This window comes from Erinaceus europaeus, chromosome 18 (assembly GCF_950295315.1).
Source record: "Erinaceus europaeus chromosome 18, mEriEur2.1, whole genome shotgun sequence".
NCBI classification, from domain to species: Eukaryota; Metazoa; Chordata; class Mammalia; order Eulipotyphla; family Erinaceidae; genus Erinaceus; species Erinaceus europaeus.
In genome coordinates, this window is record NC_080179.1 from 25,723,785 (window position 1) to 25,748,377 (window position 24,593).

Below are 24,593 nucleotides of genomic sequence, written 5' to 3' on the forward strand. Positions count from 1 at the left end.
TCTTGGGGGACTTCACTGGGCAGCATGGGAGAGTTCACTTAGGGCTCTTCCTGATTCAGATCTCATATTGGGCAAACCAGTTTTTTCAACGATTCACTCACTCACTAACTCACAAGAGAAAGACAGAGACAAAGCATCACGCAGGCATATGTATTGCCCAGGATCAAACTTGGAACCTCACATTTTGGGGGTCTAACACTTTCTTCATTGTGCCATCTCCCAGTGTGCACAATTTAATGGTTAAGTATAAATCTTGTGATCTATAAGAAAGGAATCTGAAAAATAAAGCAACTATTTCTATGACTTTTGTAAACCTTTCTAGAATCTTTCTGCCATATATGCTCACAGAATAACAACTAGTATGGCCTAAGTAGTGACTGATGACAAATATTGATTTCCTTTGGCTAGTTTAACCTGGGATTGAAAAGGAAAATGAAAACCTTTGTCAATACAGTCACCAATCCTGTTTAGGAAACTGTTAGTTTTCTTTATTGAGTATATTGTAATATAGCTACAATATGACAGCAACTAATTGCATCAACGCTTACTAGCAAATAAGCTAAAATGCATTTTTGTGGGTTCTCTTTGTTTTTGTCATTAGGGTCATTGCTGGGGCTTGGCTTGTTCTTTCTGTTTTTGAGGTAGAGAGACAGAGAAAAGAGACAGAGAGACAGAGACACCTATGCACTACTCCACCCTGTAGGTGTGAACCAGTAACTTGAACCCAGGTTCAAACACATAATGATGTATGTGTTTTACCAGGTGCATCACCCTCAACCACTAAAATACACTTTTGACCCTGACAGAAAACTCACAGAAATTCAAGGAGACCATGATAGTAAAACAAAGCCAAGCTCATGGACAATCAAGGACAGATCTAGAGTGGAGAGTCCTGAACAACTCACTTATTTCCTTGCTTTTTTCACTTTCTTCTAATGTCTCCTTAAGCTCTGCTCTTCTTTCATCTGGAATTTCATTGACTATATCTAATACTTAACGCAAAATCATAGCTCCTGTATGTTATTCTACACAAGCAAATGCTCTGTTTCTTACTTAAAAATTAATACTGAGAATTCTTCTCTATGGCCTACCGTCTTGATAGATAAAATGAAAAACTCAGGAAGGAATTATTTCTACAGGCCAGTCCTATGCTATTCATGTAATGAAAGACTCATGTTCAACAGAAATACATGAACATTAATCAATATATGCCAAAGGGCTTAGAGTATTTTAGTATTTCAAGATGGGGGCTAAATTGGTCACTCAGTAGGTAGAGAGCATGCTTTCTTTCTTTTCTTTTTTTTTTTTTTCATTTCTTTATTGGGGGATTAATGTTTTACAGTCAACAGTAAATACAATAATTTGTACATGCATAACATTTCTCAGTTTTCCACAGAATAATACAACCCCCACTAGGTCCTCTGTCATCCTTTTCCAGGACCTGAACTCCCTCCCCCACCCCAGAGTCTTTTACTTTAGTGCTATAGGCCAATTCCAGTTCAGGTTCTACTTGTGTTTTCTCTTCTGATCTTGTTTTTCAAATTCTGCCTGGGCAGATATCATAATGGTTATGCTAATGATTTTCCTACTTGAAGCTCCAAGATTCCAGGCTTAATCCTTACTACCACCATAAAGCCAGAGCTGAGCAGAGCTCTAGTAAAAAATAAATAAATAAATAAATAAATAAATGGATATAAAAATAAAAATCAAATTTAAAAACTGATCTCATGTCAAGTGGCTTCTTGCTAAATTATGGTCCTTAGAATTAACATTGATACTAGTCATCTCCATCAGGAACAACATAATAGACCCCTTTGTGGGCCCCTATAGGACCTTGCCCTCAATGTGGATCAACAATGGTAGGGACTACCACCCCTTCTCTGAAGGAAGTCTAGGCCAAAATACTCTACCACTTGAGGAAGAGAAATTAGTGCAGCCTAGAATGTTCCTAGCTATGACCACAGGATGCAAGCTCAGACCTACAGGGATGCAGAGGTTACATAGGCTCCTGTGCTGAATATGGACCCCAGACGAAAATGATGGGGTTTTCAGTTAATGGTATTTATATACTTTCCTCATATTTGGATGTTACTCTCTTCCCTGATCCAGTTTTCTAGTCCTATTTCCAACTCTGACACCATCTCCCCAGATAATACATGTTATTATCGGGCATGTTAGCTGTCAGGCTCAAGCAAAAATTAGTAAAATTATGGGCCCCTTTAAGTATACCTAAAATAGACCTACTAAGTGTTTCCAAAATGGAGACCCCAAATCTCAGCTGTTATATTGCTGCCTTTAGCTTCCTGATTATCAGTTTGTTCTGCTTTATATCTTACCGCTTTCAGCCACAAAATTGTATACGTTACTATGATGCCAGACTGCCTTCCTTGGGCAGACGACCTCACCAATGTATCCTGGAACCCCACCACTCCAGAGCTTTTCCCCACAAGGGAAAGACAGGGACAGGCTGGGAGTATGGATTGACCTATCATGTCCAGCGAGGAAGCAGTTACAAAAGCCAGACCTTCCACCTTCTGCACTCCATACTGACCCTGGACCCATGCACCCAGAGGGATAAAGAATAGGAAAGCTTTCAAGGGAGGGGGTGGGATATGGAACACTGGTAGTGGGAATTACATGGAATTGTACCCCTCTTCAGTCTAACGCTCTTCCAACTGAGCTATTTTGGCACACTGTACTCCTCTTATCCTATGACTGTGTCAATATGTTTTATTTTATAAATAAATTTTTAAATAATAAATTGACATTTATCAGTCATCATAACCTGAAATAGATTTTTTTTTTAATTTGACAGATATGTTTATTTTTCTTACTGCAGTTCCTTACATAAAGACTTAGATCAAGGGGATTGGGTGGTGGCATACCTGGTTGATCACACATGTTACAATGCACAAAGACCCAAGATTCGAGCCCCCATTACCTACCTGCAGAGGGAAAGCTTTGTGAGTGGTGAAGCACAACTGCAGGTATCTCTCTTTCTCTCTCCCTATCTCCCCCTTCCTTCTCAAATTCTGACTCTATCCAATAAATAAACATAATTTTAAAAAAGAATTATATCAAAAGGAAGTTCTGTACAAAAAATAAAGTTTAGTCTATTTTTTTTAAATTAAAGATAGTGACCTTCATGAGAACTATTTGTGATGGCCTATTAACAATTGGTTTAATTTTGGAAAATTAGAATACTTTGTATTTTATTTATTTTTGGATAGATAAAGGATTCAAGAGAAGGGAAATATTAGAGAGGAAGAGAAACAGAGAGACACCTGCAGCACGAGTCAAAAATAGTTACCAGGAGAGGTGGGATTCCAGGCCCTGCCCCACTAGGCAAACATAGAAACAGGCTGGGAGTATGGATACACCTGCCAGTGCCCATGTTTAGTGGAGAAGCAATTACAGAAGCCAGGCCTTCAACCTTCTGCACCCCATAGTGATCCTGGGTCCATGCTCCCAGAGGGATAAATAATAGGAAAGCTTCCAATGGAGGGGATGGGATATGGAACTCTGGTGGTGGGAACTGTGTGGAATTGTACCCCTCTTATCCTACAGTCTTGTCAATCATTATCAAATAAATAAAAAAATAAAAAATAGTCACCAGGGAAGTTGGAGACTATTTCGCCACTAATTCTACCACTAATGATGGAGAACACAATTTACATGGCTAAGATTCCAGGTTCAATCCCAAACACCATATACTCCAGAGTAGCTGTCTGGCTCTCTCTCTCTTTCTTTCTCTTTCTCATTAATAAATAAATATGGGAGTCGGGCGGTAGCATAGCAGTTTAGCGCACGTGGTGCGAAGCATAAGGACCAACATATGGATCCCAGTTCGAGCCCCCTGCTCCCCACCTGCCGGGGAGTCACTTCATAAGCGGTGAAGCAGGTCTGCAGGTGTCTATCTTTCTCTCCCCCTCTCTGTTTTCCCCTCCTCTCTCCATTTCTCTCTGTCCTATCCAACAACGATGACATCAATAACAACAACAAAAAGAACTACAACAATAAAACAAGGGCAATAAAAAGGAATAAATATTTTTTAAAAATTAATTCTTGGGAATAAATAAATACACTAATTTGGGTACAAAAACTTAAGAAATGACTTAAGATCAATAATATTCTTAAAGATTTAATTATTTATTAACATGTAAGGGGGTGACCAGTAGTGCATCTGGTAGAGCACACATTACAGTATGCAAAGATCTGGGTTCAAGCCCCTGGCCTCAATCTGCATGGCAGGGTTGGGGGAAGCTTCACTAATGATGAAGCAGAGCTGTTAGTCTTTCTCTATCCATCTAGCTAGCTAGCTATCTACCTGTCTCCCCTCCCCTCTCAATTTCTCTTTAAAAAATCAATTAAATAGAATATAAAAGGGGGAAGGAGTGAAAATCATAGCATCACTCTCGTACATGCAATGCCAGTGATCAAAATCTGGACTTTACCCTTGAGAGTTCAACACTTTAATCACTGATCCTTGTCCAGGTCACTAATCAATAAAATTTTGAGTTACAGCCCAACCTTGTACAAATGTCTATCCTATTTTTCACTTGCTTGGATTATATAACATTGTTTGAACATTTTAAAATATAATTCAAGCATTTATACCCTGATATTATTTCTTTTCTTTTCTTTCTTCTTCTTTTTTTTTTTTTTTATCGGAGAGCTGAGCAACTCTGGTTTATGGTAGTTCAGGGGATTGAACATGGGACTTTGGAACCTCAAGCTTGAGAGTCTCTTTGCATAATCATTATACTACCTACCCCCATTATTCCCATTTCTTATGAATTCCAGACTTCCACTTCTAGCAATGTGAAATAATCTGCCAAACTAGCATGTTTTCATTATAAATATAAGATTGTTGACATTACAGGAGAAGCCATTAATATTTAATTTTCCTGAATATATTGTGTGAGACTTTACGAGAGTCATGTAAACTCACCTATTAATCTGGCAAACTAGCAATAAAGAAGAATGGAACAACAAGTAGGCACTGTAACAAACTGTATTTTAAAATTATCTATAGCTGAGTGTAAGCCTTTGTTTGGAAACGCATGGTTATCAGGAACTTGAGATACACTCGAAATATTTTTAAGCTATTTTTTTTAATTTCTTTATTCCCTTTTGTGGTCCTTATTGTTCTACTGTTGTAGTTCTTTTTGTTGTTGTTATTAATGTCGTCGTTGGCTAGGACAGAGAGAAATGGAGAGATGAGGGGAAGACAGAGAGGGAGAGAGAAAGATAGACACCAGCAGACCTAGTTCATTGCTTGTGAAGTGACACCCCTGCCAGTGGGGAGCCAGGGGCATGAACCAGGATCCTTTGGCCTTATGCTGTCCTTGTGCTTCGTGCGGTTAACCCACTACGCTAGCGCCCGACTTTCTACTTGAAATATTTTATTTGCCTGAAATAAGGGTAACTTGCACATGTTGCATAATCCATTTTATTAGTCTGATTGATATGTTGTAATTTACTCTTTAATGTCAACTTTATATTTATTGATAAGGCTGCCACTTGTGGGAGTACTAAAGTGCTTTGCTCATGTTACCTGATAAAAACTAAGCACTTCCCATTATATTAATTCTCTCTGGAAAATAATGTACAGATACACCAAATTAATTTCAGTCTAAAGGATGTACTACTCTTGGGCCAGTGGAATAAGAAAGAGAGCACAAAAATAAAACCACACAGAAAGGACACCTAATATATGATGAAGGGGTCGAAGTTGTTCAATGGAGGAAGAAGGCCTCTTCAACAAATGATGCTGAAAAGACTGACAGAAACTGGTAGAAAAATGAAATTTTAGACCACCACTTCACACCATGCACCAAAGTTAAATCAAAGTTAAATCATCAACTCCTGGATACTAATCCTGAAACTACAAAACACACAGAAGATACCAATGAAACACATCAGGACTTCAATATCAAAGATGTATTTGGAGACTCAGCAACATGGGCAAGTGAAATTATTTGGAATTCTACACACAGAATGCCAACTACACAAAAACAAACAGGAAATCCAGTAAATGGGAGAAAATATTTGCATATCACACATCTCACAAGTAATTTATATGAAGCATCTATAAAGAACTCATACAGCTCAAAAACAAACAAACAATTTATAAAAAAAATGGGCAAAAATGTTTAATCAACAGTTTTTAAAGAATAGATAAACATGATGACAGGCCAGGAAGTGGTGCAGTGGATTAAGAGTTGGATCCTCATCCTCAAGTATGATGTCCCAACCTCTCTTCTAATAAATAAATTTTAGAGGCAGAGAGAGAGAGTGAAAGAGACCATAGCATCAAAGCTTGATTAAATGAGGTGGGGACCAGACTCAAATCTGGATCTCACATATGGCAAAGCAGCACATTTTCCAAATGAGCTATTTCACCTGCCCAATGAATAAATATTTTAGCAATGTAATCGCCTATGTTAAAATAGAATGTCTGTGATTTTTACTTCTTTAAAGGAGAAAAAACATAAAACATGATTTTTTTTTCCAAATAAAAGCTTTCGGATAAAACAAAAAACTATTATGTGTATTCAAAACAATATCCATTGGATTTTAAATATACTACCTTAACATTTTTAAGGGAGCTTTTAGGTTATCAGATGCATACGTTCTTATGTTAGATGGATTACAAAGACAGTGAAAGGATTAAATTAATAAAGTATGATCTAACGCTAAGGGGCCAGGTGGTAGTGCCCGGGTTATGTGCACACATTACAGTGTGCAAGGACACAGGTTCAAGCTCCTGGTCCCCACCTGCAGGGGGAAAACAGGGCTGCAGGTGTCTTTTTGTCTCTCACTATCTTTCCCCCTCTAAATTTCTCTCTCTTTTTATCTAATTAATTAATTAAGACATAAATAAAATATTGTCTGGACAAGAAATTTTCTTAAAACCTCTAATCTAGTATGATAAATTATATAATTAATCTTCTGTATATAATTAATAACTTGAACCTCTGTATATAGTTAATAGCTTCAACCTACATGTCACAACTCAAGTTTTTGTTTGGTTAAAATAAGTGAGAAATTGATATTCTTTCTTCACTTATGTTTTATTCAGAATGTTACCAGTTACTAGAAGCATAAAGAGAAAAAGGAGACAAGGCTTTTTATAGCAGTCTCTTAATAACCGACATTTGAATCTTTAAAATGTTTATAGCAATGGTAAAACATGCTTTGCTATCTTTCAGATAGGAGGTTTACAAGGTTTTCATTTGCCTTATTTCATCCTTTTCTTGGACAGGAACCTCTGAAGTGTTTTCTTTCATGCTTTTTTATTTCCCTTGCTTTCAACCCAAAACACACACACACACACACACACACACACACACACACACACACACTTTCCCCTGTAGTCTCTGCGGTAAAAGCTGACCACAGTTATCTCACAGAGAGAGTTCATGCAGACATCTGCCAGGGGATGACAGGAAATGCTGATTGAGAAAGGACTTATCTACTTTTCATCCAAAATATGTGAACCATTAAGGAAATTATAAAAAAAAAAAAACTGCAACAATATACTCTGGTTTTATTCAGAACCTTTCCCTCAGCGATTATTAAAATGATGATATTTTTAGCCAAAGAAAGCAAAATGCATCTGCAGCAGCTGGTTTCCAAGGAAACAGAATAATTTAAAACCATGTGGATCTCTGCTCTCTAATTTTCATCAAGTCCTCTTCATTCCTGGAGGTATCTTTACTAGGAACTTATAATTGCCAAAAAATATATAATTGCCTTGACTTATTTCTCTAACACATTTCAGGAGGTGGATGTCTGGTCTTATATATGACCCTAAACTTCAGCCTAGAAGGTGGATTAATTTTCACCCATTTTTTTTTTAATAAAAATCAAGATCAGAAAAATCCATCAAATTAGAAATATGATATAATTTCAGTATCATGTAGTGATTTTGAAATCTAGAAACAGGTAACGATAAGCCTTGCAAGAATATTTGCTTGGGTCAATATGTAAGTATGTAAATGTATTATTAACTATATTTAACACAGTTATAAAATTTATAATGCCTTCATCCACTTCACTTATACCTGTACCCAATATTCCAGTTTTACCTCTCCCTCCTTGTTAAATCTTAAAAGAATTGGTATGTTTTTCTACTACTCAGACAAAAATCAGTTTCTTCAGCAATAGCAAGAACAATAAAAACAACAACAAAACCTGGAAACTATATGTATTCATTCTACTAGATTGCTTCAGTAAAGAAATATGTTTAAATATATGGAAAAACTTATTTACATTATTAACTGTTAATGTCATGATTAACAAATGTTAATTGTGATTTAGTACACTTAAATAATAATCCTACTTTTTAAAATTCAGTTTTAAGGAGGTGAGGTCACCACACCTTTAATTGAGCTACATTTGTGAACTAAAATAGATATAAATCAAATGACTTAAAATTATTTTCCATATTTTTACTGTAACTATCAGTTAATCCACACATATCGACTTCTCTATTTTCCTGTAAGGGAAAAATAAAGGGCAACCTTAAGAAATATAAGCAAGACATAAGATATAGAGTAAAATCTTAAGTTTTGATCTGTTAAAATATCACCCCAAGGAAAGCACCAATAATATAAATGTTGCAGTGGAATTTTCACCTAGATATATTTGATTGAGAAGTGAAACTACACTTAAACCTTGCTATTAAGATACTATGCTTACAGCAAATGATTTAGTACTTCAAAACCAATTTTTGAGCAATAAATGAGTATGTGTCGCCCTTGTTGATAAAAAACTGTTTAATCATATAAGCTTACAATGTACTAGATAAGACAATACAACCAGTCAATCTCATGAGATTTGTCAGAATAATGAAAGGGCTGGACTATATATAAAACATTCTTTTTAAATTAGCACTATAAGAATCTATAATCTGCAAAAATTATTTTCCTAAACCACTTATTATGCTGTAAATATTTAAAAACACTCCAGAAATTCCATAATGTATAGTCAAAGGAAGCTCCATTTTTTTTTTCAAGACCTGTGGAATTTACAGAGCTTTCCTCACCTTGCTTTGAACACAATAACAGGAACTGACATTAAAGACAAACAAAAAATACACAGTGGCTCATTTTTAATTTTGCTTCACTAGTACGTGCTTAGAAAGTTATCCATGATTTGACATGCCTCTGCTGTTTTTTTTTTTTTTTTTATCAGCTAAGGATTTTGCAGAGAAAAAGAACAGTTCATTGCCAAGGTTCCTTAGCTAATAAATGCATGGCTAAATTTTTGAAAAACGTCTTCAGAATAATACCATATCCAAAAATTGTCTTAGTAAGACTTGAGAAGCATTCTCTTTTGAATAGAAAAGTATATTTTTGCTCTTACCTGTAAAAATGGATGTTTCTGTACTTCGGCTCCGTCAGAACAGACTGGGGAATTCACTCCTCCCTCATCTATCCATCAGGCAGCAGCCAACCAATAACAAAAGCCAGATCCTGGCATTCTCTGGCTCATGCTCCCTGATCTGCTTCCATCCTTTGCTTCCTCTCACCCCCACTATTTTAGAGGACAAATCCTTGCTGCTAAGAGAGAGAAAGGGAGTAGAGAAAAGGAATTGGAAAGGAAAGAAATAAAGAGATAAAAGATACCTCCGTGAAAAGCTCCACACTACAGAGATTGCAAGTGAACTCAGATGAAGTACAGTGTTTTTCTTTGTATTTATGAAAATTGTATTAATTAGTATCACTCCCTTTCCCCTGAAGTCAAAGCAAAGCATTCATGGTAAAACCTAGCTGAATTGCCTTTATTTTATTTTTTGCTCTCACTGATTTTTCCCAGTCGAGTAATGAAAGAAAATTATCTCATTGTACATTTCAATGCGTAGAGAAGGCTGAGACTGAACATCAAGATAACATTCTGCATATTCATTTTCTAATTAATCTAGATGCTTTACATCAATGTTTCATGTTGTTTGCATTTCAACCTCTGCTTGAAACAGTTTCCCTTTAAAACCAGCTTCATAGTTTAATCATTATGAAGAAATATGTCAATATTTCAGAGTTATGTAGTTTGCAATACTTGGTCTTTTAGCTGCCAACATCAGTCTACCAGTCTGAATAATGAAATTTGTTAAGGATTAAAAAAGGAATTGGTCACTTGCCATGTTTCAAGGTAATCAATTTAATTCCAATTTTATTCTAATAACCCTGGAAAAAAAATAATTTCATTGTTGAACTCAGTGGCTTAACATGAATTACAGGACAGCTGAAGAAAATATCAAGGTAGATCTAATTCCTCAAGGCAACCAAACAAATCCATCCATTTGGTAAAGGAGATTAGACTGAGATTAACAAAGAGTTCAAACTATATGCAGATTGTATTAGTTTAAACATACTATAGGCTATGACTCTTTCTGATAGTGTTATTAGTTGAGCCGCCACTAAATGTCCTTGGCGAGATATCAATTAAACAATGGATCATCACCTTGAAGGTATGGTTTGTCTACCTGAGATATTTATGAGCTTTCTTTTTATCCAATTTCTTAAATCAATCATTAGTTCTTATATAAGTAGGACTAAATGAACAAAAGGATGGGGTAATGTCAAATTATTCTAAGAGTAACTGGCAAAAGACAAACTGCTGGTAGTTCAGAAAGAACTATAAAAAAGGGGTTTGAGGTGTCAATCACGTTAACAAGTGATTAGCTGGCTACTTCACCTAAACTAATTTAGTATAGAAGTGTACTAATTTTATTTGGTATACAAGATTGTCTAGGTAGTTTTTAGACTCTGTTAGAGATGGGGGAAGTCTCAACCATACCATATGCCCATTTCCAGGCCTCCAGTGTAGAAGTGCTTTCAAAGGTTCAAGAATTTACTGTTAGAAATCGCTGGAGGAATTCCTAGGACAACATTTTTTTAAGAGGAGTTTGAGGGTCATCTGCATCACAATCATTGCCTGGAGGCTTGTTAAAAATGCAGATTTGATGGGATTCCTAAAGAAAGGAGGAAAGAACCCAGATGGGGAGAGAGACCAGTGCATTGAACTAAAGAAAAAGGGCACTATGGAGGTGGGCTGAGTGGGCTAGTAAATATTTTGAGGGGATGGGAAGTAGTATTAGTACCCCTAGAGGGTGAGGAAATTATGACTCAGCACTTTTAACAAGCTATCTCAGGTCATTTAAAATTTATATTATTATTATTATTTATTTTCCCTTTTGTTGCCAACTATGTAACAATGGGAGCATACCTCAAACACAAAATTTAACTAGATTTTTTCTGAATCAATTGTAGCACCATTATTACAGATTTAAAAAGATCTGGAAGGAAACATTAAAAAATGTAGTTTGGATGTTTTGACTTTCATTTTTTTATATTTATTTATTCCCTTTTGTTGCCCTTATTGTTTTATTGTTGTAGTTATTATTGTTGTTGTTATTGATGCCGTTGTTTTGTTGCATAGGACAGAGAGAAATAGAGGAGGGGAAGACAGAGGGGGAGAGAAAGACAGACACCTGCAGACCTGCTTCGAAGCCTGTGAAGACTCCCCTGCAGGTGGGGAGCCAGGGGTTAGAACTGAGATCCTTACATCCTGTCCTTGACTTTTGTGCCACCTGCGCTTAACCCACTGCTCTAGGATGTTTTGACTTTTAAAATGTATGCATCTATTTATATTATGACAGAGAAAGAGAAACAACTAACACGGCAGCACCTCTCCACTTTAGTATCTGGGATGAGCCAGGGGCCTAAGCATATAAGTGTTACTGGATTAAAAATTCAAATTGTTTGATTTCTAATTCCTCCCCACTCAAAAGGCCAACTAATAGATATAAGAGTTGGTGCAAGAGGGAGTCAGTGGTAGCGCAGCAGGTTGAACCTCAGGTGGCAGGTGGCGTAAAGCACAAGGACCAGCTAAGGATCCCGTTTGTCCCCGGCTCCCCACCTGCAGGGGAGTCGCTTCACAAGCGGTGAAGCAGGTCTGCAGGTGTCTATCTTTCTCTCTCCCTCTCTGTCTTCCCCTCCCCTCTCCATTTCTCTCTGTCCTATCCAACAACGACAACAATAAAACAACAAGGGCAAAAAGAAGGAATAAATAAATATTTTTTTAAAAGGGTTGGTGCAAGAAAAGTAGATTTAACCTGCCAAACCTGAATAGATAGCATTTTAATTTTATTTTTAAGTATTTATTAAGACAGAAAGAAATTGAGAGGGGAAGAGATGCCAGATAGATAGGTAGATAAGTAGGTAGGTAGGTAGGTAGGTAGATAGATAGATAGATAGATAGATAGATAGATAGATAGATAGATAGATAGATAGACCTTTAGCTTTCCTTCACCATTCATGAAGTTGGGGACTAAGGACTTGAACCAAGGCCATAGAACATTATAACCTTGGGGGCTGGGTGGTAGCGCAGCAGGTTAAGCGCACATGGCACAAAGCCCAAGTACCAGCATTAAGGATCCCAGTTCCAGCCTCCGCCTCCCCAAGTCTGCAGGGGTCTTTCTCTCCCCCTTTCTGTCTTCCCGTCGTCTCTCGATTTCTCTCTGTCCTATTCAACAACAACGACAACAATGACAACAATAATGATAACAACGATAAACAATAAGGGCAGCAACAAATGGGGAAAAATGGCTTCAGGAGCAAGGGATTCATAGTGCGGGCAATAACCCTGGACGCAAAAAAAAAAAAACAAAAAAACATTATAACTTTTATCCTCAACCAGGGTGCACTACTGCCCAACCAGCATTTTTACTTTTTTTTTTTTTTTTGTCTTTGCCAGAGCACTGCTCAGCTCTGGTTTATGGTAGTGCTGATCTGGAGCCTTGGAGCCTCAGGCATGAGAGTCAATTATTCTATCTACCCCCACCCTATTTTAAAATCTGATCAGGACATGAAAATGAAGGAACCAGGCTTGTCCATTCTTACAAGAATGTTCCTATAATCTTCAAGCGCTGGGGAGGAATATGCCTCACTTTCAACTTTTTTTTTTTTTGCCTCCAGGGTTATTGCTGGGGCTTGGTGCCTGCAAAAAGAATCCACTGCCCCTGGAGGCCATTTTTTCCCTTTTGTTGCCCTCGCTGTTTATTGTTATTGTTATTGTTGTTGTTGATGTCGTCGTTGTTGGATAAGACAGAAAAATTGAGAGAGAACGGAAAGACAGAGAGGGGAAGAGAAAGATAAACATCTGCAGATCTGCTTCACCACTTGTGAAGCGAATCCCCTGCAGTTGGGGGGGGGGGGGGGGCTCCAACCAGGATCCTTAACACCTGTCCTTGCTCTTTGCTCCACGTGCCGTGCGCTTAACCCGCTGCGCTACTGCCGGGCCCCCACCTTCAACTTTTAAATGTATTTCTGGAGAAGCAGTTTGATCTTTTCTTAAATGGTAAATCAACTTAATTATATCAACAGAACAAAAAATAAATTTAAAATTAAGTTTGAAAAAAACACAACTTGAAATTTCAAGTAGCCACTTGAAATCATGGGCTAGTCTGGGATGTAGGTGTAGTCTGGAAATCATCATCTGAGGTTCAGTAAAGTAATGAGAATGGATGAATACATTTAGGACACATTTTTAAAATTATGATTCAGGGGGTCAGATAAATAATTTACTAAGTAGCTTGCATGTCCAGCCAATCACAATAGACCAAATTTAAACCTCTTTCTCATCCCTCTCTGCACCTTCAAATAATAAATAAATAAATAAATAGAGGAAAAAGTAGCCACCACCAGGAGTAGTGCCCCTGCTATAACCTTGGAAGCAGTAAAAACTAACTAAATAAAAGTATATTTAAAAAATTAAGTCTGGGGGGGGCTGGGCGGTAGCACAGTGGGTTAAGCATATGTGGAGCAGAGCACACGGACGGGTGTAAGGATCCTGGTTCAAGCCCCCAGCTCCCCACCTGCAAGGGAGTCAGTTCACAAGTGGTGAAGCAGGTCTGTAGGTGTCTATATTTCTCACCCCCTCTCTGTCTTCCCCTCCTCTCTCCATTTCTCTCTGTCCTATCCAATGACGATGACATCAATAACAACAACAATAATAACTACCACAATGAAACAGGGGCAACAATGAAATAAGGAAATAAATAAATATTTTTAAAAATACTATAAAAATAAAATAGAGTATAAAAATGAGAGTAAATTTTAGTAGAAAGGAGTTTCAATATTTTGTGTATTAACTGGGTGAGAATTCCTTCAGTTGGATTCTAGCAGTAAGATTTTGGGATTACACAATCAACCAGTAAAGAAATAGATGAAGATTACAACATACCAAATGATTTTTAAAAAAAAGTATCCATGCATAACCAGCTAGAGAAGACTGTCTTAATAAACTTCAAGGGCAGAGGGTAGATAGTATAATTGTTATGTAAACATACTCTCATGCCAGAAGCTCCAAAGTCCCAGGTTCAATCCCCCGCACCACTATAAGCCAGAGCTGAACAGTGCTCTGGTTAAAATAATAATAAATAATAATAATAATAATAATTAATAAATAAACAAATAAACTTCGTATTTTTGAAATTGAAGAAGCACTAAAGTGACAGATTTAAGGCAGGAGTGGCAGTGCAGATGAATTCAAAAGAAAACACACCCTTAAAGGGACCAAACTGTCAAAAACTTTTATGGGAGCTAGGTAGTAGTACACATGGCTGAACACACATTACAGTGCTCAAGGACCCAAGTTCAAAACACTCAGCCCTCACCAGCAGGGGCTACGGGGTTGGGGTGTTGTGTCACGAGGGTCGCTTCACAGGCTGTCAAGCAGTTCTGTAGGTGTCTGTCTTTCCTTCTCTGTCTTCTCCTCCTTCCTCGATGTCTCTCGGCCCTATCCAGCAATGACAGCAATAACAATAACAACAATAAACAACAAGGGCAACAAAAGGGAAAAAAATGGCCTCCAGGAGCAGTGGATTCGTAGTGTAGGCACCCAGCCCCAGCGATAACCCTGGAGGCAAAAAAACAAAACAAAAAACAAGTAATTTAACCTTTAAAGTATGATGATGTTTTAACATCAGTTAAATATCACTTTAGATTGGTTATCACTTTAGATAATCACTTTAGATATCACTTTAGATTGGTTTTGAAAGACATTTCATATTGACAGAAAGTGCCCCAAAGGGTGACCTGACACTTGAGAGCATACTGAATGTGAACAATTTTAAATGAACCTTTATTTTATATGAAAGTACAGATTGTCTATATCTGAAATGCCACGGTAATTATAGGTTGTTTCATATCGAGAAAGAAATAAAATAGCTAGAAAATACCAGAAGAAAGGCAAATCATGTAATCATACTGATGAAGGAATTTTAAATGAGTTTGACCATAAGATTTGGATAACTTGACACTTACAAGCAAATGGAAAAAGGACATAGTCCAAGTGCTTAAGATACTAATGAATGTGCTGATTGTAAACAGAAATTTCTTTACCAAATTGCAGGTAGATTGGGTATTTGCCAGGAAAATAATTTTATGATTAATAAAAACCAATAATTGCTTTCACTTTGTCTTTTTCCCAAACATTCCAAATCTTAATAACCCAATGTAGATGTGGAATGGAACGATTCGATTGCACTGATTTCAATATAACTTAAGATTTATCTCTAAAATGTATAAATCTTGGGAGAGTGTATATTGCTAATATTTAAATTTCCTAAGAAAAGTACAGTTACTTGCAAATAATAAGAAGTTCAATAATTATGAAAAAATATGCATCTATAGTGTGAGTGAAGTTTGGGGAAAATGTGAAGAGAAAACAGTAGAAACTGAAGAGAACTGAGCAAAATAGAGTGCAAAAGAGAGAGGGCTTCGTGGTGGTATACCTGGTTGAGTGCACATGTTGGGGTGGGGGGGGTCAAGCCCCCCTCTCCCCCCATTAGCTCCTCCGCACCTGCAGGGGGAAAGCTTTGTGGGTGGCGAAGCAGTGTTGAAGGTATCTCTCTGTCTCTCTCCCTCTCTAGACCCCCTTGCCTCTTGATTTCTGTCTCTATTCAGTAAATAGGTAAAAATAATAATAAAAAAAATTTAAGAGAAAGAGTGCATGTACTAATCAGAGATGCACAAGTAAATTAAATGAAAGCTCGTCCTAACTTTGGGTACCCTTCTGAATCAAATATCATAGGCTGTGAGTAATGCCAAGTTTTGAAGCAAGGAAGTGAGCTTCAGAACCTAAAAATAAGAAAGCAGATCATGAGCTCTAGTCCTGAAACTGCTATTAACCCTGGGGATTCAACTACCTAACAACCCTCTGCCCAGAATAATTTGAAATGTCCAGATTATTTAGAAGAGCACAAAATAATGTCGAACTCTAAAGCAGGAAAAAATGTTGGCAGGTAATACTGAGAGAGCGCCCAACTAACAGGAAAACATGCAAAGCATCTCTGAGAACCCTGCTGATTTTTTGGTTAGGTATCAGAGCCAAGAAGTTAAAAGGATGCTTGCGTTTATGGCTGGTGGAGACTACAGAGAAAGCCTTTACTAAAGTGTGAGTTGGCTTCCCCCCAAACATTACATTACCCTTGAATGGAAAATTGATCGGATGACATATGGTGATAACATCTGCCACCCATGGATAAAACCATAGTGCCATGTGGGTGGTAATGGAAGCTGTAATAGTGAGGGTGGAGAATTTAATGACAGTATGTAACACTGAGGAAAGTATCAGCAATCTGAAAGAAAGGAACAATTTGTGTAAATCTTTATGATGGGTACTATAGGGCTGTACATCCTATTATTCTGTAGTAACCTCACAGAGAATGATAGCAGTGAAAGATGCTTTGTCATTTTATTACCTCCAAGTTGATCTTAGCCATAAACCTCCAGGAGGCATTTTGCCCAGATAGTATTTGTGGGTAGGCACTCTTTTATTCTTAAATCAATAAATAGATCTTCAGTATTAATCTAGGATGCTTATGGCACGAAATCATGGCAATTCAGAGCTATTTATATTAAAGACAAAAATAAGAGTAAACGCACTCATTGTTCCTAAGGCTTTCTTAAAAGTGCTACCTATATATGAATTTTCAGGAAGCAGAAGAAAACCGGTAGCAATTTAATTAATAATATTTCACAAATGCAATATTTAGCCGAACGTGCTGAAGTACCTGTAGAAGGAGGAATGAATGTTAACTATATTTGCACATTGCAAACAGAAGTTCTATTTGCAAAATGACAAGAACAAGGAAATCCATGCTTGGCTTTGAAATAATGTGAGGTATGGCCAAAGTCTTCTATGGTATTCATATCTTTAAAATTGTGGAGGGTATCCTTGAAGACTTGAAGAATAAAAGAATTTTCAGGAGATAGTTAGAGAACAAATGGTTCCCACCGCCCCACCTCTCTACTCCCACACAACACACCAGGGTTATCACTGGGCCTAAGTTTCTACATGACAAACCCACCACTCCTGGCAGCCACTCCAGGCCCCGTCATTCACCCTCTCACCTATTTTTATTTTTTTCAATCTGATAGGACAGAAAGAAATTAAGAGAAAGAGAGAGAGAGAGAGGTAGAGAGAGAGAGACAGCGATAGAGAGAGAAGGAGGAAAGAGAAACACCATAGTACTTGTTTCACTGCTCATGAAACTCTCCCCTTGCAGGTGTAGGGGGAGGGGGGCTTGAACCTGGACTTGCTAATATGTACACTTAGCCAGGTCTCAAGAATGAATGATTTTTCAGGATAGAGATCTATTGGCTCAACAATCAGTTCCTTAAAACTGCAGCACATTTGGTTAATCGTATATGTTACCATGCAGAAGGACCCAGGCTCAAGTACTCAGTTCCCACCTGCAAGGGAATATGCAGCAGATATGTTTCTTTCTCTCTCCTTCTCTCTCTCTCCTCTTCCCCCTTTTAATTTCTTTCTGGCCTAATAAATAAATAATTTTAAAAATTATTTTTAAAAAACTATTATCTCATATATAAATCTATGGATATACCTCTCAGATATGACACTTCAATCAAAACCTTTGTAAAATAAGCAATGTTTTCAAGTATACCCTATTGTAAGAAAAACTTCATATTGGATTTACAAAAAGCATTATATTGCCATGAGGATACGAATGATCAAGATGAATGTCTCATTTTATTGAATGTATCTCATGGCGATACAGAGGTGACAAGAAATAATTCTGTACCCCTTTGTTTTCAAGGCCAAAAAATCTGAATCAGATTAATATGAGAAAATGTAAATCAAATTTTTTAACAGCATATAAACCTACTGTACAAATGGATGAGACCCAGGGATTCTGAGTAATAGCTGTGTGGTCTGAGATACTATATTAAAAAAAAAAAACTTTCTGAGATAGAGGTGGGAGATGAAAGGGTCTTTTAGTCTCTGGGCCTTACAGCCATTTTCCTAGAATGCTTTGCAAGATGAAAGCCAAGTGAAAGAAGAAGTGAATGAGCAGGCTGAAGCGCAAAAGAAGAAAGATGAGGCAGAGGTCCAAGCAGACCTGTGCACCCATGGAAGCCACAGGAGCAGAAATAAGGAATGCTAGAGGCCAGAGGCACCAGTACAAACTGGACTTGTGTGCTGCAGCCTAGAACTTGTATCAGCAGATCTAGAACAACATCGCCATCTACTATGCAACCATCTTGAATGACCTTCATTGCTCAGACCAAAACACAGTCCCTTTTGCTCCTTTTCTTTGGACTTGACATTCTGGACCAGTTCTGTTCTCCTGTGGCTGAATGTAACTCGTGTACAATAAATAAATTCTTCTGCTATCTTAGCTGAAGGGAGAGAAAAAGAAAAAAAGAAAGAAAAGAAAGGGTCTTTTAAAGGGGATGCAAATTCTACCTTCTCTAGAGACCATACATTTTCTAAAAAGAGTCTTTCAAAGTTAATCTTCATTCTGCCCCAAGGAAATCTCCTTTGAAATTAAACCTTTCAGCAAAGGCATTTTTTAAAGTTTGACAGATTTTTTTTGCTCTCTTACAGTGTTACTCAGTTTCTCTAGAGGCTTGATTACTACCAGGCAATGGTAGTCATTGTATTTCCTATGTATATTGTGTTTCATATGTGTATTTCTTTATTTTATATTTAATTTTTAATATTTATTTATTTATTTATTTTCCCTTTTGTTGCCCTTATTACTTTTTATTGTTGTTGTACTTATTGTTGTTGTTGATGTCAACATTGTTGGATAAGACAGACAGAAATGGAGAGAGGAGGAGAAGACAGAGAGGGGGAGAGAAAGACACCTGCAGACCTGCTTCACCACCTGTGAAACGACTCCCCTGCAGGTGGGGAGCCCAGGGGTCGAACCAGGATCCTTACACTGGGCCTTGCGCTTTGCGCTACTGCCCGACTCCCTCGTAGGTATGTTTCTTTCTTTTTTTTTTTTTAATTTCTTTACGGGGAATTAATGTTTTATATTGACAGTAAATACAATAGTTTCTACATGCATAACATTTCCCGGTTTTCCATATAACAACACAACCTCCACTAGGTCCTCTGTCATCCTTTTTGGACCTGTATTCTCCCCCCACCCACCCACCCACCCCAGAGTCTTTTTCTATTTCCTTGAGTGGTGACTCATAATTTTCAGTATACAAGTCTTTCACTTCTTTGGTTAGGATTATTCCTAGGTATTTTATGGTTTTTGTTGCTATAGTAAAAGGAATTTATTTCTGGGTTTCACTTCTTCTAACTTAGTGTTTGCATAGAGGAATGCCACTGACTTTTGAATGTTAATTTTGTAGCCTGACACATTACTGTATTGCCTGATGATTTCCAAAAGCTTCTTGCTGGATTCCTTAGGTTTTTCTATGTATACTATCATGCCATCTGCAGATAGGGAGAGTTAGACTTCTTCTCTTCCAATCTGTATCCCTTTAATTCCTTGCTCCTGCCTGATTGCTATGGCAAAAACTTCCCACACAACATTGAATAATAATGGTGATAGTGGGCAGCCCTGTCTAGTACCTGATCTGAGGGGAAATGCTTCCAGTTTTTCACCATTGAGTATGATGTTGGCTGTAGGTTTGCTATATATAGACTCCACTATCCTCAGGAATTTTCCATCTATTCCCATTTTTCATAGTGTCTTGATCATAAAGGGATCTTGTATTTTGTCAGAGGCTTTCTCTGCATCTATTGATATGACCATGTGGTTTTTGGTCTTGCTTTTATTGACGTGGTGGATCACGTTGATTGATTTACGTATGTTAAACCAACCTTGCATCTCTGAGATAAACCTCACTTGGTCATGATGAACAATCTTTTTAATAGGCTGCTGTATCTGGTTGGCTAGAATTTTGTTCAATATTTTAGCATCTATGTTGATCAGAGATATTGGTCTATAGTTTTCTTTTTTGGTTGTGTCCCTGTCAGCTTTTGGTATCAAAGTGATGTTGGCTTCATAAAAGCTGGAAAGAAGTATTCCAGTGTTTTCAATCTTCTGGAAGAATTTTAAAAGTAGAGGTATTAGTTCTTCTTTGAACTTCTTTTTGTAGAATTCATATATAAAACCATCTGGTCTAGGACTTTTATTTTTGGGAAGGTTTTTGATAGCTGTTTCAATTTCATTAGCTGTGATGAGCCTGTTCATGTTATCTAGTTCCCCTTTATTTAATTCTGGAAGTTCATAGGTATCTAGGAAATCATCCATTTCTTCCAGGTTCTCTAGCATGGCAGCATATAGTTGTTTATAGAAGTCTTTCAGGAAATGTTGAATTTCTGTGGTGTCTGTTGTGATATCTCCTCTTTCATTTACTATCCAATTTATTTGGGGCATTTCCCTTCTTTGTTTTGTGAGTCTGGCTAAATTTTGTCAATTTTGTTCACTCTTTGGAAAAACCAACATTTACTGCTTTATGTCTTACTGCCTTTCAGTAGCCAAGTTAACAGATGTAGCTACAATCCCACCCTGACCTCCCTGGGAAGATGATCTTACCAATATCACCCTTGCTTCTCCTATCCTCTTAGGAAAAGATAGAGACATGCCAGGAGTATGGATCAACCAGTCCACGTCCATGTCCAGCAAAGTAACAATTACAGAAACCAGAATTTCTTCTTTCTGTCCCCCCCCCAAAGAATTTTGTCCATACTCCTGAGTATGGACAAATGTTATAAAAGATGACCAGAGGGCTCTAAACTCCAGTTCTATGGGGACCCAGAACTTTTGTAACCAGGAATATTTTATTTTTGCCCATGACTGAGAGGGAAGAGAATCTGAAGAACACCTGAGGACGTCTCTCCCTGTTTCCCTTATCTGAAAGGAATGTTGTAATGGTGTAGGTCTGACTTAAAAAGGAAGTGAATGCAGGGCTTTAGATGTAAATAAAAATGGGTATCAACTTCCACATGGGGACAGCTATATTTGTCAAATGGCTCATGTGTTTCTCTGGTGTGTGCCTTTTCATTTTCCTGATTAAAAAATGTCAGAAAAAAAAAAAAACTATGCTGGATACTTAAATGGGGGGTAGGGGGGCCTTTAAGAATGGAATAAAAATCACTAATTTGAGTTTTTCAATACAAAGAAAAGAAGAAGGAGATGGAGAAGGAGTTGAACAAGAAGAGGAAAAAGAAGGTGAAGGAGGAGAAGAGGGAAAGGTAATAGGAGTAGTCACTAGACATATATTCATATGACCCTTGGGACTGGATGAAAGGAACTGGCAGTGATTATGCTTAGTGATATAAGGAATTAAAGAAAAACTACGGGATGATTTCATTCATATGTTGAATATAGAACATTGAAACACATGAACTTGAAATATACATATATATTCAACGTCTATCTATGGCCTGGGGAGAACTATGGTGTTTACTGTTGGAGGAGTGTGAGGACACAGAACTTTGATGGTGAGAGTGGTGTGAAATTATATCTTATAATCTATTAAATAATTAATAAAATACATATATTTAAAAAATGAAAGAGAAATGAAGAGGAGAGAGATACACAACTCTGCTCTGTCATCCACTGAGTTCCCATATTGCTACCCATTACTTTTGCATGTTTGCTGGAGTTCATACCCAAGGCTTCATGCATAGTAACTGGTCATGTGCTATACCAGATGAATTGTCATCTGGCCCTGTAAATTTAGCGTTTTTCAATCCTCAAATTTCCATTTGCATTTCTTTTATAGATTTCATTTATCTGACAAAATTAGTCTTTTTTTAAAAAAGAAAACTTAAAAAATTTTTTTAGTCTTTATTTATTTATTGGATAGACACAGCCAGAAATTGAGAGGGAAGGGGGTTATAGAGAGGGAGAGAGACAGAGGGACACCTACAGCCCTGCTTCACCACTTGTGAAGCTGTTCCCCAGCAGGTGGGGACCGGGGACTTGAACCTGGCTCCTTGTGCATTGTAACATGTGCGCTCAATCAGGGGCACTACCACCTGACCCCCTCAATTTATCTTTTTTACCTGGAAACACTAAGAGTTAGTGAGGGGGTTGGGCGGTAGTGCACCGGATAAGGTCACATAGTACAAAGCAGAAGGACCAGTGCGAGGATCCCGGTTTGAGGCCTGGCTCCCCATCTGCAAGGGGGTAGCTTCACAAACAATGAAAAAGGTCTGCAGGTGTCTCTCTCTCTCTCTCTCCCTCTGTCTACCATCCACTCCCCTCTCAATTTCTCTCTGCCCTATCCAATAACAACAACAAATAGAAAATGGCCTCCAGGAGCAGTGGATTCATAATGCAGACCAAATAGCAGCAATAACTCTGGAAAGAAAAAAAAAGAGTTTATGATTTGTGGTTCAGGAAGTGGCACAGTAGATAATAGATTGGACTCTAAAGCATGAGCTCCTGAGTTCAGTCCCTGGCAGCATAGGTGCCAGAGTGAGATTTCTTTTTCTTCTCCCATCTTTCTCATTAATACTAATAAATAAAATCTTATTTTTTTAAAAAAAGAGTTAATGGGGAGCCGGGCGGTAGCACAGCAGGTTAAGCGCACGTGGTGCAAAGCATAAGGACCAGGGTAAGGATCCCCCAATTTGAGCCCCTGACTTCCCACTTGCAGGGGAGTCGCTTCACAAGTGATGAAGCAGGTCTGCAGGTGTCTATCTTTCTCTCCTCCTCTCTGTCTTCCCCTCCTCTCTCCATTTCTCTCTGTACTATCCAACAACAATAACATCAATAATAACTACAACAATAAACAACAAGGACAAAAAAAGGGAATAAATCAATATTTAAAAAAAGAGTTAATGAATTTCTCCTGTCCTGTTTCTCAAATATTTGCTTTGTTTCAAAATTCAGTACATGTCCTAGAGGGGGAAAAATGCTGTTATGTTCAACTTAATTTTAATTAGTAATGCTGTTCGATCTCTTCAGACTGGTTCTGGAAGTTCCAATGACATTAATAAGTCTCCAATATCTTCATGTATGTACATATGGCAAAGTCATGCTTTGGTCTTTCTTGCTTACAATCATTGAATAAGTAAGTCTAAACAATCCCTTTTTAAAAAAGAAAATACTGGGACTGGGAGGTGGCACACCCACGTTACTATGCACAAGGACCCAGGTTCTCACTCCCATTTCTGCAGAGGGAACCTTCATAAGCAATGGAGCAGTATTGCAGGTGTCTCTCTCTTCTAATTTCCCCTTCCCTCTTAATTTTTCTCTATCCCATCAAGTTTAAAAAAAAAAGAATAGAAAAGGTTAAAAAAAAAACCCACAAAACTGTAAATCAAATAAAATAAAATATTTGACCATATTTGGGACTGGAAACTTGGATCATATTTGATATATTAATATATATATTAATAAATAAGACATATGTTTTATCCCACACTAATGAAACATATATAATAGTAGTATTGAATAATAGTTACTCATGTTTGTCTTTCTTCATTTACTTTCAAGAAACTAGCATTTTAAGCTTTTTATACTATCTTAAGACTGAGGGTAGTAAAAAAGTCTTAGCTATATATCAATGTTCAGATAATATTGCATGTTAATTTTAACAAGTTTATCATACAGATACTCCCAAACTTCCAAACAGTGAATTTTACATAATATTTTCACAAATTCTAATTTAAGACCAGAACACTTGAAAACAACTATGAATTGAAAGTTCTCTATAATGAGGTTAGTGGATAGGGTTTCACAAGCAGGTTTGTACTCCTGTTTCTTTTTTTTTTTTTAAGTTTTTATTTTATTTGTTTGTTTTTCTAAATTTTTTATCATCTTTATTTGTTGGATGGAGATAGCTGGAAACCGAGAGGGTAAGATAGGGAAAGAGAAAGAGAGACACCTGCAGATCCTCTTCACAACTCAGAAAGCTTTCCCTCTGAAGATGGGGACTGGGGGCTTGAACCTAGGTCCTTCAGCACTGTAACATGTGCGCTCAACCAGGTGCACTACCACTGTCCTCTTCATTCCTGCTTCTCTCTGGGCAGTTGAGATTACAAATATGTTAATTTCTAAGTCATTGTCAGTTCACTGGAGCCCAGCCTAAAACAGATATGAGTTTTAACTTTATGGTTTTCTTTGCTTTTGATAAAACATCTGGCTCAAAAAGCTGAAGAAAAAAAAAAGATTCACAACGTCCAGATCTTTCCTTAGTTGTACCTGAATGAATATTTATGTTGAAGATGGGAATCTTGGAAGATCATTGGCTTTATGCCTTTTTGTTTAATTGTCTTCTCTCCCCACTTGATGC

At 37.4% G+C, this 24,593-nt stretch overlaps 1 protein-coding gene across 1 annotated transcript in view; it reads right to left on the minus strand.

The window, feature by feature from the left end:
• Window positions 1-9,400, minus strand: part of CSRNP3 (cysteine and serine rich nuclear protein 3) — a 219,154-nt gene extending 209,754 nt beyond the window's left edge. Inside the window, exon 1 of the mRNA XM_016195315.2 lies at window positions 9,373-9,400. The gene's annotated coding sequence lies outside the window, so the exon portion shown is untranslated. The remainder of the gene's footprint in view (window positions 1-9,372) is intronic.
• Window positions 9,401-24,593: the final 15,193 nt, after the last annotated feature.